Source organism: Tenrec ecaudatus, chromosome 15 (genome assembly GCF_050624435.1).
Source record: "Tenrec ecaudatus isolate mTenEca1 chromosome 15, mTenEca1.hap1, whole genome shotgun sequence".
In the NCBI taxonomy this organism is placed as follows: domain Eukaryota; kingdom Metazoa; phylum Chordata; class Mammalia; order Afrosoricida; family Tenrecidae; genus Tenrec; species Tenrec ecaudatus.
Window position 1 is genome coordinate 102,907,456 of NC_134544.1, and position 15,080 is coordinate 102,922,535.

Below are 15,080 nucleotides of genomic sequence, written 5' to 3' on the forward strand. Positions count from 1 at the left end.
TCTACACACTCCCCCACCCGAAAATGTTCACGGCGCAAGGTTGAGAGCCCTGGTGTAAACTGAGAAGCGTTTCTCTTAAGATCGACATCAGCATATTGTTAAACACACAAGTCCTGATGTAATTGTTATTAAGATCCATCGAGTGGGTTTTGGCTCATTGCATCTCTATGCACAATATAATGAAATGCTGCCCAGACCTGTGCCATCCTGACAGTGGTTCTTTGCTAGTCCTCATTGTTGGAGCCACTATTGTAACCATATTTTGGGGTGCTGGCTCTTATTTGTTGCCTTTCTACTCTACCAAGATTTGCATCTTCCTCTAGAGCAATGGTCCTCAACCTTCCTTTTGCCACGACCCTTTCATACTGTACCTCATATAGTGGTGACTGCTAAATCATAAAATTATTTCCATTGCTACTTCATAACTCTAATTTTTCTACTGTAATGACTGGGCCACCACGATGAAAGGGTCGTTAATCCCCCAAAGGGCTCATCACCCACAAGTTGAGAACCGCTGTGCTAAACTAATAGGAGTTTCTCTTAAGGTCTACTTCCGCATATTGTAAGAAACACAAGTCCTGTTGTTTTGTTGTTAGGTGCTGTCGAGTGGGTTTGACTCATAGCAACTCAATGCTCAATATAATGTAATGCTGACCATCTTGTGCCATCTTCACAGTGTTCCCTTAGCTGTGCTCACTATTACAGCGACTGCTATTCCAATAATTCGGGCTGACTATATTTTGCGGCCCTTCAACTGCATCAAGATTTGTGTCTTCCTGAAGAACTGTGGTTTTCAACATTACTAATGCCATTACCCTTTCATACAGTTGCTCATGTAGTCTTGACCCCCAACCAAAAATTATTTTGTTGCTACTTCACAACGTAACTTTGCTACAGTAATAAATTGGGCCACAGCTATGAAAAGGTTGTTTGGCCCCCTAAGAGGTCATGACCCACAGGTTGAGGACCACTGCTCTAACTAAGAGGAGTTTCTCTTAAAGTCTACTTCAGCATATTGTTAGAAACACAAGTACTGTTGTTATTGTTGTTGGGTACTGTTGAGAGGGTTTTGCTCATAGCCACTCTATGCACAATGCAATGAAACGCTGCCCCTCCTCTGCAATACTCACAGTGCTTTATTTGCTGGTGCTCATTATTGCAGCCACTGTGCATATCCATCTTATTCGGGCTGGCTCTCGTTTGCTGCCCTTTTACTGTACCATGAACCCTTCATACAGTTTCTCATGTAGTGGTGACCCACAAATGTAAAATTATTTTCATTGCTCCTTCATAACTGTAATTTTGCTACTGTTATGAATTGGGTCATGCCTATGTGAGGGTCACTTGACCCCACCAAAGAATTTACAACTAACAAGGTGAGAACCGCTGATCTAAACTAAGAGGAGTTTCTCTCAAGGTCTAGTTCAGTATATTGTTAGATGCATGAGTCCCCTTATTGTTGTTCGGGGAATTGAGTGGGTTTTAGCTCATGCACAATATATTGAAACCCTGGCTAGTCTTGCGCCATTCTCACAGTGGTCCTTACTTGTGTTCACTGTTGCATCCACATTGCTAATCCATCTTGCTGGGGACTGCCTCTCTTTTGCTGCCCTTCTCCTGCACCACGTTTTGTGTCTTTCTCTGGGGCAGAGGTTATCAACCTTCCTAATGTCAGAGCCCTTTAATACCATTCCTCATGTAGTGGTGACCCCAATCATAAAAGTAATTTCATTGCTACTTTATAAATCTTATTTTGCTCTTGTCATGAATGGGCCACACCTGTGAGTGTTGTTCAACCTCCAAAATGGTTGTGACAGAGTTTGAAAATTGCTGCTCTAAAAGAAGAAGTGTTTCTATTAAGATGTAGTTCAGCACATTTTGAGAAGTACACATCCAGTTATTATTTTTAGGTGCCTTGGAGCGGGTTTTGTTTCACAGCAAACCTGTGCACAATATAATGAAACACTGGTCAGGCCTGTGCCATCCTCACAGTGGTTCTTTGCTTACGATCATTGGTACAGCCATTGTGCAAATCAATCTTGTTGGGGCTTCCTCTCTTTGGCTGCCCGCCTACTGTACTTGTGTCTTCGCCTAGGACAGTGGTTCTCAACCTATTTCTATGCCCCTTCCATATAGTTCCCAATGTGTAGTGGTGGTCCACAAATCATAATTTTTTTCTACTGCTATTTCATAATTATAATTTTGCTACTGTTATGAATCCGTCCACCACTGTGAAAGGGTCGATCGACCAACCGAAGTGATCACGACCCACAACTTGATAACTATTTCTCTAAACTATGAGCAGTTTCTCCTATGGTCTAGTTGAGCATATTGCTAGATGCACGAGTCCTGCTCTTATTGTTGTTAGGGGCTGTTGAGTGGTTTGGCTCATAGCAACTCTATGCACAATATCATGAAACACTGTCCTGTCCTCTGCCATTCTCACAGTTTTCATTTGCTTTCACTCATTGTTGCAGTCACTGTGCTAATCCATTTTTGGGGGACTGACTCTCATTTGCTGACCTTCTACTCTATCAAGGTTTCTTTCTTCCTCTAGAGCAGTGGTTCTCATCCTTCCGAATGCCACGACCTTTTCAGACTGTTCCTCATGTATTTGTGACTCCCCAGTGATAAAATTATTTTCATTGCTTCTTCATAACTTTAATTTTGCTACAGTTTTTTACTTGGCCACCCCTGTGAAAAGGTTGTGTCCCCAAAGGGGTCGTGACCCACAGGTTCAGAACAACTGCTCTAAACTAAGTGGAATTTTCTTAAGCTTTAGTTAGGCACATTGTTAGATGCACAAGGCCTGTTGTTATTATTTTCAGGTGCCCTGGAGTGGTTTTTGGTTCATAGCAACCCTGTGAACAATATGATGAAATGCTGTCCAGGCTTTGGACAGCCTCGCAGTGGAACTTAGCTTGCGCTCATTGTTGCAGCCACTGTGCTAATCAATTTTCTGGGCTTACTCTCTTTTGCTGCCTTTCTACTGTACTTGTGTCTTCCTCTAGAACAGTGGTTCTAAACCTTCCTATTTCCACGATCCTTCCGTACACTTCCCAATGTGTAGTGGTGGTCCCCAAATCATAATTTTTTCTATTGCTATTTCATAACTGTAGTTTTCTATTGTTATGAATCCGGCCACCGTTATGAAAGCGTCTTTCGACCAACCTTGGTGGTCAGGACTCAGAGGTTGTGCACCACTGCTCTAAACTAAGAGTACTTTATCTCATGGTCTAGTTCAGCATATTGTTAGATGCACAACTCCTGTTCTTATTGTTGTTAGGGGCTGTCGAGTGGGTTTGGCTCACAGCAACTCTATGCACAATAATATGAAACACTGTCCCATCCTATGCCATCCTCGCAGTTTTCATTTGCCGTCGCTCATTTTTCCAGTCAATGTTCTAATCTACCTTTTAGGGGACTGCCTCTTGTTTGCTGCCCTTCTACTCTACAAAGATTTATTTCTTCCTTTAGAGCAGTGGTTCTCAACCTTTCGAATGCCACGACCTTTTTAGACTGTACTTCAGGTATTGGTGATCCCCCAGTAATAAAATAATTTTCATTGCTACTTCATTACTTTAATTTTGCTACAGTTTTGAACTGGGCCACGCCTGTGACAAGGTCGTTTGTCCCCCAAAGGGGTTGCAAACCACAGGTTTAGAACTGCTGCTCTAAGTTAAGTGGAGTTTTCTTACGATATAGGTAGCCACAGTGGTCGACGCACAAGTCCTGTTGTTAATTTTAGGTGCCAAGGAGTGGGTTTCGGTTCATCGCAACCCTGTGCACAATATAATGAAACGTTGCTTTGGCTTGTGCCATCGTCACAGTAGTTCTTTGCTTCTGCTCATTGTTGCTGTAACTCTGCTAATCAATCTTGTAGGGGCTTCCTCTCTTGCTGCCCTTCTACTGTACTTGTTTCTTCTTCTAGGACAGTGGTTCTCAACCTTCCTCTTTCCACCACCATTCCATAAACTTCCCAATGTGTAATGGTGGTCCCCAAATCATAAAATATTTTCTATTGCTACTTCATAACTGTGATTTTGTAATTGGTATGAATCTGGACACCGCTGAGAATGGGTCATTCAACCAACAAAGTGGTCATGACTCAGGTTGAGAACTGCCACTCTAAACGAAGAGTAGTTTATCATGTGGTGTAGTTCAGCACATTGTTAGATGCACGAGTCATGTTCTGATTGTTGTTAGTGGCTGTCGAGTAGGTTTGGCTGAATGCAACTGTATGCACAATATCCTGAAACGCTGTCCCATCCTCACACTTTTCTTTTGCTTTTGCTCATTGTTGCACTCACTGTGCTGACCCATCTTTTCGTGGACTCCTTGTCGTTTGCTGACCTTCTATTCTACCAAGATTTCTTTCTTCCATTAGAGCAGTGGTTCTCAACCTCCTGAATGCCATGACGTTTTCAGACTGTTCCTCATGTACTGCCGACCCCGGTCATAAATTTATTTTCATTGCAACTTCATAATAGTAATTGTGTTACAGTTTTGAACTTGGCCACCCTTGTGAAAAGGCCATTTGTCCACCCCAAAATGGTCACGACCCACAGGTTCAGAACTGCTGCTGTAAACTAAGTGAAGTTTTGCTTAAGATAGAATTAGACACATTGTTAGATGCACAAATACTGTTGTTATTATTTTATGTGTCCTGGATTGGGTTTCTGTCCATAGCAACCCTGTGAACAATATAATGAAACGTTGCCCCGGCTTCTGACATCCTTGAAATGGTTCTTTGCGTATGCTCAATGTTGCAGCCACTGTGCTAATAAATCTTGCAGGGGCTTGCTCTTTTTTGCTGCCCTTTTACTGTACTCGTGTCTTACTCTAGAACAGTGGTTCTCAACCTTCCTATTTCCACAACCCTTCCATACCCTTCAATATGTGCAGTGCTGGTCCCCCAAACATAATTTTTTCTATTGATATTTCAAAATTGTAAATTTGCCACTGTTTTGAATCAGGCCATCTCTTTGAAAGGGTTGTTCGAACAAACAAAGTGGTCTAGACACACAGGTTGAGAACTGTTGATCAAAAAAGGTGTAGTTTCTCCTATGATCTAGTCCAGCATTTTGTGAAACGCACAAGACCTGTTCTTATTGTTGTTAGGGGCTGTCAAGTGGGGTTGGCTCAAAGCAACTCTATGCACAATATCATGAAATGCTGTCCTGTCCTCACTATTTTCTTTTGCTTTCACTCATTTTTGCAATCACTGTGCTGATCCATCTTTTTGGGAACTGCCTCTCATTTGCTGACTTTCTACTCTACTGAGATTTCATTCTTCCTCTAGTGCATTGCTTCTCAACCTTCTGAATGCCACGACCTTTTCAGACTGTTCCTCGTGTATTGGTGAACCCCCAGTCATAAAATTATTTTCATTGCTACTTCGTAACTTATTTTGCTATAGTTTTGAATTTGGCCACCCTTGTGAAAAGATCATTTGCCCCCCCCCCCAAATGGGCCGCGACACAGAGTTTTATAACGGCTGCTCTAAATTAAGTGCAGTATTTCTTAAGTTATAGTTAAGCACATTTTTAGATACACAAGTCCTGTTATAATTTTTAGGTGTCCTGGCATGGGTTTTGGTTCATATAACTCTGTGCACGATATAATGAAACACTGCCTGGGTTTGTGCCATACTCACAGTCGTTTTTGGCTTGTGCTCATTGGTACAGCCACTGTGCAAATCAATCTTGTTTGGGCTTCCTCTCTTTTGCTGCCCTTCTACTGTACTTGTGACTTCCTATAGGACAGTGATTTTCAATCTTCCTATTTCCATGATGCTTCCATAAACTTCCCAATATGTAGTGGCGGTCCCCAAATCATAAATATTTTTCTATTGCTATTTCATAACTGTAAGTTTGCTACTGTTATGAATCCGGTCACCCCTGTGAAAGGGTCAATCGACCACCCGAAGTGGTCATGACACACAGCTTGAGAACCGCTGTTTTAAACTAAGAGTTGTTTCTCCTATGGTCTAGTTCAGCATATTGTGACACACAAGAGTCCTGTTCCTTTTGCTGTTAGGGGCTGTCGAGTAGGGTTGGCTTATAGAAACTCTATGTGCAATATCATGAAACTCTGTCCTCTCCTCTGCCATCCTCACAGTTTTCTTTTGCTTTCGCTCATTGTTGAAGTCACTGTGCTAATCCATCTTCTTGGGGACTGCCTCTTGTTTTAGGACCTTCTACTCTACCAAGGTCTCTTTCTTTCTCTAGAGAAGTGGTTCTCAACTTTCCGAATGACATGAACTTTTCAGACTGTTCCTCATGTATTGGTGAGCACCCAGTCATAAATTTTTTTTCATTGCTACTTCATATCTGTAATTTTGCTACAGGTATGTACTGGGCCAACCCTGTGAAAAGGTCATTTTTACCTCCAAAATTGTCGCAAGCCACAAGTTCAGAACTACCGCACTAAACTAAGTGTAGTTTTTCTTATGATATATTTAGGCACGTTGTTAGATGCACAAGTCCTGTTATTATTTTTAGGTGACCTGGATTGGGTTTTGGTTCATAACAACCCTGTGCACAATGTAATGAAATGTTTCCCCAGCTTCTGACATCCTAGCAATGGTTCTTTGCTTATGTTCATTGTTACCCCCACTGTGGTAATCAATCTTGTGGGGACTTGCTCTCTTTTGCTGCCCTTTTACTTTACCTGTCTTCCTCTAGGATAGTGATTCTTAACCTTCCTATTTCCACAACCCTTCCATACACTTCCCAATGAGCAGTGGTGGTCCCCCAAACATAAAAATTTCTCAATTTCTATTTCATAACTGTAATTTTGTTACTGCTATGAATCCGGCCACCCCTGTAAATGGGTTGTTCGAGCAAACAAAGTGATCTAGACTCACAGGTGGCAACCACTGCTCTAAAATAAGAGTAGTTTCTCCTATGGTCTAGTTCAGCATATTGCGAAATGCAAGAGCCGTTCTTATTGTTGTTAGGGGCTGTCGAGTGGGGTTGGCTCTAAGCAACTCTATACACAATATGATGAAACTTTGTCCCATCCTCTGCCATCCTCACCGTTTTCGTTTGCTTTCTCTCATTGTTGCAGTCACTGTGCTAATCCATAGTCTTGGGTCCTGCCTCTCATTTGCTGATCTTCTACTCTACTGAGATATCATTCTTCCTCTAATGCAGTGCTTCTCAACCTTCTGAATGTCACGACCTTTTCAGACTCTTCCTCATGTATTGGTGAACCCCCAGTCATAAAATTATTTTCATTGCTATTTCATAACTGGAATTTGCTACAGTTCTGTACTGGACCAACCCTGTGACAATGTTTTTTTTCCCAAAAAAGTGCCACGAGGCACAGGTTTAGAACTGTTGCTCTAAAGTAAGTGGAGTTTTTCTTAAGATATACTGAGGCACGTTCCTAGATGCACAAGTCTTGTTGATATTATTTTAGGTGACCTGGACTGGGTTTCAGTTCATAGCAATCCTGTGCACAATATAATGAAATGCTGCCCTGGCTTGTGCCATCCTCACAGTGGTTCTTTGCTTGTGCTCATTGTTGCAGCCATTGTGCTAATCAATCTGTTGGGGCTTCCTCTCTTTTGCTGCCCATCTACTGTACTTGTGTCTTCCTCTAGAACAGTAGTTCTCAACCTTCCATTTTCACAACCCTTCCATACACTTCTGAATGTGTAGTGGTCATCACCATATAATCAATTTTTCTATTGCTATTTCATAACTGCATTTTTGCCACTGTTATGAATTCATACTCCCCTCTGTAAGGGTCGTTCGACTAACCAAAGTGGTCATGACTCACAGGTTAAGAACTGCTGCTCTAAACTAAGTGGAGTTTTTCTTAAGATATAGTAAGGCACATAGTTAGACGCACAAGTCCTGTTGCTATTGTTTTTTAGGTGACCTGGAGTGGGTTGTGCACAATATAATGAAACGCTGCTCTGGCTTGTGCCATCCTCACAGTGGTTCCTTGCTTGTGCCATAGTTGAAGCCACTGTGCTAATCAATCTTGTATGGGCTTCCTCTGTTTTAATGCCCTTCTACTGTACTTGTGTCTTCCTCTAGGACAGTGGTTCTTAACTTTTCTATTTCTACGACCCTTGCATATACTTCCCAATGGGTAGTGGTGGTTCCCAAATCATAAGTGTTTTTCTATTGCTATTTCATACCTGTAACTTTGCTACTGTTATAAATCCGTCCACCCCTGTGAAAGGGTCATTCGACCAAACCAAGTTGGTGAGGACTCACAGGTTGAGAACTGCTGCTCTAAACTAAGAGTAGTTTCCCTATGGTCTAGTTCAGCATATTATTAAATGCAGGAGTCCTGTTCTTATTGTTGTTAGGGGCTGTCGAGTGGGTTTGGCTCATAGCAACTCTATGCACAGTATCATGAAATGCTGTCCCGTCCTCTGCCATGCTCACGGTTTTCATTTGCTTTCATTCATTGTTGCAGTCACTGTGCTAATCCACCTTTTTCGGGACTGCCTCCTGTTTGTTAACCTTCTACTCTACCACATTTCTTTCTTCTCCTAGAGCAGCAGTTCTCAACCTTCTGAATGCAATGGTCTTTTCAGAGTGTTCCGCATGTATTGGTGAACCCCAAGTCAGAAAATTATTTTCACTGCTATATAGAATGTAATTTTGCTACAGTTTTGGACTTAGCCATGCCTGTGAAAAGATCGTTTGTCCCTCCAAATGGTCACACCCCACACGTTCAGAACTGCTGCTCTAAACTAAGTGTTCTTCTTAAGATATACTTAGGCACATTGTTAGATGTACAAGTCCTGTTGTTATTATTTTAGGTACCCTGGAGTGAGTTTCAGTTCATAGGAACCCTGTGCACAATATAATGAAAGTCTGCCCAGGCTTGTGCCATCCTCACAGTGGTTCTTTATTTGCGCTCATTGTTGCAGCCACTGTGCTAATCAATCTTGTAATGTCTTCCTCTCTTTTGCTGCCCTTCTACTGCACTTGTGTCTTCCTCTAGGACAATGGTTTTCAACCTTCCTAGTTCCATGACACTTCCATATACTTCGAAATGTATAGTGGTGGTCCCCAAATCATCAATTTTTTTCTATTGCTATTTCATAACTGTAAGTGTTCTACTGTTATGAATCTGGCCACCCCTGTGAAAGGGTCATTTGAACAACCAAAGTGGTTACAGCTCACAGGTTGAGAAACGCTATTCTAAACTAAGTGTTGTTTCTCCTATGGTCTAGTTCAGCATATTGTGAGACACAAGAGTCCTGTTCTTATTGTTGTTAGGGGCTGTCGAGTGGGTTTGGCTCATATCAACTCTATGCGCGATATCATGAAATGCTGTCCCGTCCTCTGTCATGTTCACAGTTTTCATTTGCTTTCGCTCATTGTTGCAGTCACTGTGCTAATCCATCTTCTTGGGGATTGCCTCTCGTTTGCTGACCTTCTAATCTACCAAGCTTTCTTTCTTCCTCTAGAGAAGTGGTTCTCAAACTTCTGAAAGCCACGACTTTTTCCGACTGCTTTCATGTATTGGTGAAGTCCTAGTTTAAAATTCTTTTCATTGCTACTTCATAAGGGTAATTTTGCTACAGTTTTGAACTGGGCCAGCACTGCAAAAAGGTCATTTGCCCCCATAGCAGTCGCGACCCACAGGTTTAGAACTGCTGCTCTAAACTAAGTGGAGTATTTCATAAGATATATTTAGGAACATTGTTAGATGCACAAGTCCTGTTGTTATCATTTTTAGGTCCCCAGAAGTGGATGTCGGTTTATAGCAACTCCGTGCACATTATATTGAAAACTGCCCAGGCTTGTTCCATCCTCGCAGTGGTTCTTTGCTTGCACTCATTGTTGCTACCACTGTGTTAATCACTCTTGCAGAGGCTTCCTCTCTTTTGCTGCCCTTCTACTGTATTGTGTTTTCCACTAGGACAGTGGTTCTCAACATTCCTATTTCCAGCACCCTTCTATTTACTTTCCAATGTGTAGTGGCGGTCCCCAAATCATAAAATATTTTCTATTGCTATTTCATAGCTGTAATTTTGCTATTGTTATGGATCAGGCCACCCTTGTCAAAGGACCATTTGATCAACCAAATTGGTCATGACTCTCATGTTGAGAACAGCTGCTCTAAACTATGTGTAGTTTCTCCAATGATCTAGTTCAGCATATTGTTAGACATATGAGTACTATTGTTGTTAGAGGCTGTCGACTAGATTTGGACATAGCAACTCTATGCACAATATCATGAAATGCTGTTCCATCCTATGCCATCCTCACAGTTTTCTTCTGCTTTCGCTCATTAATTCATTCACTGTGCTAATCCATCCTTTTGTAGACAGCCTTATGTTTGCTGACCTTCTACTCTACCATGACTTCTTTCTTTCTCTAGAGCAGTAGTTCTCAACCTCCTGAATGCTATGATCTTTTCAGACTATTCCTCCTGTATTGCTGACCCCCCAGTCGTAAAATTATTTTCATTGCAACTTTATAACAGTAATTGTGCTATAGTTTTGAACTGGGTCACCCCTGTGAAAAGGTCGTTTTACCCCCCAAGGGGTTGTGACCCACAGGTTCAGAACTGCTGCTCTAAACTAAGTAGAGATTTTCTTAAGATATACTTAGGCACATTGTTAGATGCACAAGTCCTTTTGTTATTATTTTCAGGTGCCTTGGAGTGGGTTTCTGTCCATAGCAACTCTTTACACAATATAAAGAAATGCTGCCCAGGCTTGTGCCATCCTCTCAGTGGTTGTTTGCTTGCGCTCATTGTTGCAGCCACTGTGCAAATCAATCTTTTTGGGAATTCCTCTTTTGCTGCCTTTCTACTGCACTAGTTTCTTCCACTAGGACAGTGGTTCTCAACCTTCCGATTTCCAACACCATTCCATATACTTCCTAATGTGTACTGGTCGTCCCCAAATCTTTAAATTTTTTTCTATTGCTACTTCATAACTGTAAATTTGTAATTTTTATGAATCTGGACACCACTGTGAATGGGTCGTTTGGCCAATGAAGTGGTCACGACACCCAGGTTGAGAACCGCTGCTCTAAACTAAGAGTAGTTTACCTATGGTCTAGTTCAGCATATTGTTATACACACCAGTCCTGTTCTTATTGTTGTTAGGGGCTGTCGAGTGGGTTTGGCTGAGAGCAACTCTATGTACAATATCATGAAACGCTGTCCCGTCCTCTGCCATCCTCACAATTTTCTTTTGCTTTTGCTCACTGTTGCACTCACTGTGCTAATCCATGTTTTGGGGGACTACCTGTCACTTGCTGACCTTATGGTGCACCAAGATTTCTTTCTTCCTCTAGAGCAGTGGTTCTCAACTTCCTGAATTCCACGACCTTTTCAGATTGTTCTTCATGTATTGCTGACCCCCAGTCCTAAAACTATTTTCATTGCAACTTCATAACTCTAATTTTGCTACAGTTTTGAACTCGGCCACCCTTGCGAAAATGTCCTTTGTCCCCACAAAGTGGTCGTGACCCACTGTTTCAGAACTACTACTCTAAACTAAGTGGAATTTTTCTTAAGATATAGTTAGGCACATTGTTAGATGCAGACGTCCTGTTGTTATTATTTTTAGGTGCCCTGGAGTGGGTTTTGGGCCATAGCAACTCTGTGAACAATATAATGAACCGTTGCCATGGCTTGTGCCATCCTTTCAGTGGTTCCTTGAACCACTGTGCTAATTGTTGCAGCCACTGTGCTAATCAATCTTGTAGGAGCTTGCTCCCTTTTGCTGCTCTTTTACTATACTTATGTTGTCTTCTAGGATACTGGTTCTCAACCTTGCTATTTCCATGACCCTTCCATACACTTCCCAATGTATAGTGGTGGTCCCCAAAACATAAAATTTTTTCTATTGCTATTTCATAAGTGTGAGTTTGCTTCTGTTATGAATCCGGCCACCCCTGTGAAAGGGTCATTTGAGAAAACAAAGTGGTCTAGATTCACAGGTTGAGAACTGCTGCTCTAAACTAAGATTGGTTTCTCCTATGGTCTAGTTAAGCATATTGTGAGATGCACGAGTCCTGTTCTTATTGTTGTTAGGGGCTGTCGAATGGGTTGGCTCATAGCAACTTTATTCACCATATCATGGAACGCTGTCAAGTCCTCTCCATTCTCACACTTTCTTTTGCTTTCGCTCATTGTTGCATTCACTGTGCTAATCTATCTTCAGGGGACTGCCTCTCATTTGCTGACCTTCTACTCTACTGAGATTTATTTCTTCCTCTAGAGCAGTGGTTCTCAACCTTCTGAATGCCATGACCTTTTCAGAGGGTTCCTCATGTATTTTTTACCCCTAAGTAATAAAATTATTTTCACTGTTACTTCATAACTCCAATTTTGCTACAGTTTTGAATTGGACCACTACTGTGAAAGTTCGCTTATTCCCCCAAAAGGGTCCAAGACCCACAGGTTTAGAACATCTGCTCTACACTATGTGGAGTTTTCCTTAAGAGATAGTTAGGCACATTTTTAGATGCACAAGTCCTGTTGTTATTATTTTTAGGTGCCCTGGAGTGGGTTTCAGTCCATAGTAACCCTGTGGAAAAGATAATGAAACACTGCTCAGGCTTGTCCCATCCTCGCAGTGGTTGTTTGCTTATGCTTATTCTTGCAGTCACTGTGCAAATCAATCTTTTTGGGGCTTCCTCTCTTTTGCTGCCCTTCTACTTTTCTTGTGGTTTCCGCTAGGATAGTGGTACCCAACCTTCCTATTTCCACAACCCTTCCCTACATTCCCCCATGTGTAATGGTGGTCCCCCAAATATAACTTTTTTCTATCGCTATTTCCTAACTGTAAGTTTGCTACTGTTATGAATCCGGCCACCCTTGTGAAAGGGTCATTCGACCAAACAAAGTTATCTAGACTCACAGGTTGAGAACCGCTACTCTAAACCAAGAGTAGTTTCTCCTATGGTCTAGTTAAGCATATTGTGAGACACACGTGTCCTGTTATTATTTTTGTTAGGGTCTGTCAAGTGGGGTTGCTCATAGAAACTCTATGCACAAGATCATGAAACACTGTCTTGTCCTCTGCCATCCTCAGTTTTCTTTTGCTTTCGCTCATTGTTGCAGTCACTGTGTTAATAATTCATCTTCAGGGGACTGCCTCTCATTTGGTGACCTTCTACCCTACTGAGATTTCTTTCTTCCTCTAGAGCAGTGGTTTTCAACCTTCTGAATGTCACGACCTTTTCAGACTGTTTCTCATATATTGCTGACCCTCAAGTCATAAAATTATTTTCTTTGCTACTTCACAACTGTAATTTTGCTACAGTTTTGAACTAGGTCACCCCTTTGAAAAGGTCGTTTGACCCCCCCCCCCCCCCGCCCAAGGGGTTCCGGCCCATAGGTTCAGAATTGCTCTTCTAAACTAAGTGGCGTTTGTCTTAAGTATAATTAGGCACATTGTTAGATGCATAAGTCAATTTTAAAATTATTTTTAGGTGCCCTGGAGTGGTTTCTGTTGATCACAACCCCGTGCACAATATACTGAAGTGCTGCCCAGGCTTGTGCATTCCTCGCTGTGCTTCTTTGCTTGCGCTCATTGTTACCTCCACTGTGCTAATCCATCTTATTGGGAATTGCTTCTCATTTGCTGCCCTTCTACTCTACCAAGATTTCTGTTCCCCTAGGGCAGTGGTTCTCAACCTTCCTAATATCACACCAGTTTCATACAATTCCTAATGTAGTCGTGAATGTCCAACTATAAATTTTTTCTTTGCTATTTCATAACTGTAATTTTTCTACTGTTATGCATTGGGCCAAGACTGTGAAAGGGCCATTCGCCCCACACACCGCCTCCCACCCAAAGGTTTTCGGCCCATTGTTTAAGAACTACTGATCTAAACTAAGAGGTGTTTCTCTTAAGGTCTCTGTCAGTATATTGTTAAAATCACAAATCCCTTGTTATTTGTGTTAGGTGCCCTCGAGTGGGTTTAGGCTCATAGAAACTCTATGCTCAATATAAGGAAACGCTGTCCCCTTTATGCCATCTTCACAGTGGTTCTTTGCTTGCGCTCCTTTTTGCAGCCACTGTGTTAAACCATCATTCTGGGGGCTGTCTCTCGTTTGTTGCCCTTCTCCTGTACCAAGATTTGTGTCTTTCTCTAGGGCAGTGGTTCTCAAATTTTCTAATGCTATGATCCTTTAATACCTTTCCTCGTGTATTCGTGAATGCCCAGTCATAAAATTATTTTCATTGCTACTTCCTAAACCTAATTTTGCTACAGTTATGAATGGGCCATCCCTGTGAAATTGTTGTTCGACCTCCAAAAGTTTGTGTCTCAGAGTTTGAGAACCGCTGCTCTAAACGAAGAGGTGTTTCAAGTAAGATGTAGTTCAGCACATTTTGTAAAGTACAACCTGTTGTTGTTAGATACCATGGAGTGGTTTTTATGCATATCAAACCTATGCACAATATATTGGAATGCTGCCTCATACTTACCACCTTACTATGATTTTTTGCTTGCTCTCATTCTGGCAACCACTGTGCTAATCATTCTTGTCAGGTCTGCCTCACTTATGCTGCCCTTCAACTGTACTTGTGTCTTCCTCTAGGTGAGTGGTTCTCAACCTTCTTATTTCCATGTCCTTTTCATAGAGTTCCCAATGTAATCATGATACCCTGATGATAAAATTATTTCCATTGCTATTTCATCACCGTGATGTTGCTACTGTTATGAATTGGGCTATTCCTGTGAAAAGGTCATTTGACCACGCCAAGTGGTCACAACTCACGCGTTGAGAACCGCTGCTCTAAACTAAGGAGGTTCTCTTAAGGTCTAGTTCAGCATATTGTTGGATTCATGAGACCGTTTGTTATTGTTGCTAGGGGTCATCGAGTGTGTTTGGCTCACAACAATTCTATACACAATATAATGAAACGATGCCCCGTCCACTGCCATCCTCATAGTGGTACCTTTGCTAGTGTTCAGTTTTGCAGGCGCTGTGCTAATCCAACTTTTGGGGGCTGCCTCTCGTTTGCTGCCCTTCTACTCTACCCAGGTTTCTGTCTTCCTCTAGGAAAGTGGTTCTCAACCTTGCTAATGCCACGACCCTTTCATACCTTTTCTCAGGAGTGCTGACTGCCAAAT